Genomic DNA, 3,981 nt, shown 5'->3' with positions numbered 1-3,981 from the left:
GTCCAGCCAGGGCAGGCATGGGACAGAGCCATGGCTCATCCATGGGGCGTGGGGACGGGCTCTCGCTGCTGCATGCTGCTCATCCAGGAGCTGCTTATCCAGTGGCTCCTGCCACTGCTCCTGCTGCTCATCCGGGAGGGCACGGGGGGGTGGCCCCGGATCTGGACAGTGCGGGGTCAGGGCTGCATTCAGGGCAGGTAGCAGCAGGTCTGGGAGCGGTGGCTATGGTGAATTTTGGGGTGGCTGCAGCCCCCCCATAACCCCGCTCCCAGTGCTGATGCCTGCCCCAAGCACAGCCCACCCCACCTTGCACAGATCTGGGGACACACATTCCCACCCCCACCATGCCCTCCCAGATAAGCAGTGGGAGCTGCCGGATGAGCGGCTCCCCCCCGGATAGGATAAGCAGCAAACAGCAGTGGAAGCTGCCCCATCCCCTGGACAAGCCACAGCTTCATTCCATGCCTGTCCCACCCAGGCTGGGCAGCGCTTACCCCAGCCCACTCTTTCCCTCACCATGGAGGGCCTTAATCTGCCTCCCCACATCCCTTCACTTCCCCCTTCCCTTTCACAAGAACAGACTTACCAGCTGGACACTGTTTTCAAGCTGCAGGGCTGTGCTCCTCGCCACCTACATGATGCTCTACGGCTGCACGTGCACAGGCCACTTAGCCAAATTATCAATCATATCAGGAGTGGGGGGCAGCCTACCAGCCAGCATGGGGCTGCTCCACTCTGGCTCAGTGTGTTGTGGAGGGGTTGGCTGGCTGGGCTGCGAGGGTGCTACAGCGCAAGGCTAACCAGCAGGCAGCCCCCCGCACTGAAGCATCTTTGTGCCCCAGCCAGCCCCTCCAGTGTCTGCATATGCTTTCCTACAAGAGTTAATTAGCTTACTCCTGCTTAATAGCACTGCATATGTAGACATGAGATGTTTACTGTGGAGCTAATTAGTCAACCCACAGTAAACATCTTGTATAGAAGCGCCTTCTATGTAACAAAATATGCTGTGACTTAGAATCATGAGTGGAAGAGAAAATGTATGAAAATTAACTTCTCCATTTCCTTTTCATGTCTCTTTTTTTTTAAATGAGATTCAGTAGTTTTTACTCTTAGGCTGACCTGGAACAGACCAGGGTGCTGAGCTTCGGGAATCATAGAGAAGTAGGGCTGGAAGGGACCTCCAAAGGTCATCTAGTACAACCCCCTGCCTGAGACAGGATCATCCCTATCCAAATCATTCTATATAAATCCATAATCTAAATGAGAAAGAAACTGCCGTCAACTCTTAAGACAACACCACAAAACTCTGCTACAGGGAAAGTGGGGGACCATGGTAGCAATGTCCTGCTGCTGTAAAAGGTTATTAAAGTATGCTAGAGAGATCTGGAGTGGTACTGCTCTCCTGCTACCAGATTTCTTGACCTATGGGGTGCCCTGTGGGACAGACAGTGTCACCCCGTGTGCTTGGCCAGGCAGGCAGGCAGGGTAGTGCAGGGCCCAGTCCCAGTGTGCCAGGGCACCACGGGGGGCCCCCAAGGCCTGATCCTAGCATGTAGAGCCCAGTCCCAGTATGTGGGAGGGTGACCAGGGTTGGCCCATCCTATCCTACAGAACCTGCCTGCCAAGGGGCTGTGTGCCCTGCTCGCCCCACACTGCTTCCGCCATGTTTAAAGGGCTCAGTGCAGGCAGTGAGCCCCTTCCCAACCAAGCAGAGCAAGAGTTCCCAGCTCTGCTCCTGCCCTGGCACCAGTCCAGGGGAGAGAATCCATGGCATCCCCAACAAGTCTGCCTTCACCCTGTGCTCCTTGCAGCCCAGACCTATTTTATTTCAGTGAGTTTATACCACATTTTGATTTTTCAATGGATCGGGGGACCCAAAACTACATCTTGCAGGGGGCCCCAAAAATTGTGGGCCAGCCTGTGGGTGAAAATTCATAGCCTTAGGATCTAATCTGGGTGCACAGGGGCCAGCTGAAGCCATGTGAGCTGGGTGGAGGGAGCATGGGGCCTGATCCAGACTCATGGAGGCCAAAAGCTGGAGCACAGCTGGAACACAGCTGAAATGTCTATAAAAGCCTGAGGACAGGAGCAGGTTTACTGTCACCAGCACTGTCCCTTTACAGCAGAATTATCTAACCTTTTTGAATGTGGGGCCAGATCATGAACTTTTTATCACCCAGTGGGCTGGGAAGCCATATTCAAGCACCCTCTGTCCTGGGCCAGAGAGACCCTGCCTGTTACTGCAAGGTTCATGGTAGCTGCTGGTGGGCAGGGACAGGGACCCATTCTGCATCCAGCCAGCTACTGCCCCAGAGACTGAAGGGGAGAAATAAATAGCTTCACATCTCCATCCCCTGAGCAGCGCAGCCCCATGAGCCGGCGCTGCCTGATGGGGGCTGAAGCAAGGCAGCTCCTGCAGTGCAGCCCCTCACCCGTCTGCCCACATGGCCACACTCACCGGGGTGCCCGGCCGCCCGTGCACACAGCCGCAGTGGCCTCAGCACTGTAAGCCTGGAGCATGGGGTCTGTCAGACATAAGCTCCTGCCACCTTGCCCTGCAGAGGTGACGCCAGGACCCCGCCTGCCAAAGTGGCCCCATGCTGGCTTCCCACGTGCTGCTGGGGACAGGAGGAGCCCCACCAGGTCGGCACTGGCCAGCAGAAGCGGTGGCAGAGCCATGTGCCACTTGGGACAGGATCAGAGTGGCAGGGGCTCAGCTGCATTTTCCCCCTGCCTGCACTGGTCAGTCCTGAGCAGCACATGGCTCCGCCACCGCTTTTGCTGGCTGGTGCCGACCTGTCTGGCCTCCTCCCATCCCCAGCAGCACGTGGGAATCCGGCTTCAGCTGCATGCTGCTCTGGATCAAACAGACCCACCCAGGTCGGCACCAGCCAGCAGAAGTGGCGGCAGAGCTGTGTGCCACTCAGGACTGACCGACGCAGGTAGGGGGAAAATGCAGCTGAGCCCCTGCTGCTCCGGCTGGGTTCATCCTGTCCTGAGAAGCGCATGGCTGCTCCTCTTCCCACACGCACTGCATTGGCAACGTCAAGCTGACATGGTGCACGTGGGAACCTTGTCCCTTCTCCAGCCCTTCAGCAGCCATTAGGAAGCTGCTGAGGGGGTGGGGGGGTCGGCGCATGTTGAACAAGCCTGCTTTACAGCATGACCTGCTAAGACAGGGGTAGGCAACACCTTGCCCTTGGGCCAAATCCAGCCCACGGGAAGATTTTATCCAGCAGATGGCAGGTCCCTCAGCCATACCCAGCCCAGACATGGGGGGCAACCTAAGCTGTACCACTTGCACCCAGTCCCCTTGCCCCCGGGCACGCAGCTGGGGTGGGGCAGTGCAGTGGCCAGACTTCACTTCCTGGCTGCCCTGGCTCCTTCTAGCTGCCACTGCTCGTGTTGCCACTGCTACCAGACCCTGCCCCACCCAGCACCCACTGTTGGGAGATGCTGGACAGAGCATGTGGGTAAGACCAGCCCAGGGCCCCTGCAGATGCAGCGTGCTTGGCTGGGCATACAGGATGGGCCATGGGTGGGCAGGGAGTGGTGACCAGGAGAAGACGGATGGGCAAGACCAGAGTCACAGGGCTGTGCCAGCACAGGACTGCGCAGGACTTGCACCTCAGCCCCAGGCCGTTGCCAGCCTGTGGTCCCCGAGGCGGCCAGACCATGCTGCTCCCCAGCACCGCATCAGCCAAAAGATTGCCTGAAATTACAGGCCCCATCCCCTGCACCCTGGCCAGTGTCCATGGAGCCCCTGCCCACGCTGTGCCAGGTGCCCCAGACCACTTGGGGATTTTGGTGAACTGTTGCGGGGCGGGGAGCCTGACCCAGCCAGCAGCAGCTGACCCAGCCGCCGCCCTATGTCCTCCAGCCCAAGTCACTGCCGCCCCCGACCAAAGACCACTGGCTGCGCCTTCCACGTCTGTCCATCGGGGAGAGACCAGAGGCGAGGCCTGCACCATCTGAGGGGAA

General features: G+C 58.6%; 1 protein-coding gene across 1 annotated transcript in view; it reads left to right on the top strand.

Annotated features, from left to right (window-relative positions):
- Positions 1-3,981, top strand: part of CDK6 (cyclin dependent kinase 6) — a 369,693-nt gene that overhangs the window by 203,740 nt on the left and 161,972 nt on the right. The window lies entirely within an intron of this gene.

Source organism: Crocodylus porosus, unplaced genomic scaffold (genome assembly GCF_001723895.1).
Source record: "Crocodylus porosus isolate Cpor-Errol unplaced genomic scaffold, CroPor_comp1, whole genome shotgun sequence".
In the NCBI taxonomy this organism is placed as follows: domain Eukaryota; kingdom Metazoa; phylum Chordata; order Crocodylia; family Crocodylidae; genus Crocodylus; species Crocodylus porosus.
The sequence above is the reverse complement of the archived record's forward strand: the minus strand, read 5'-3'. Positions and strand labels throughout refer to the sequence as shown.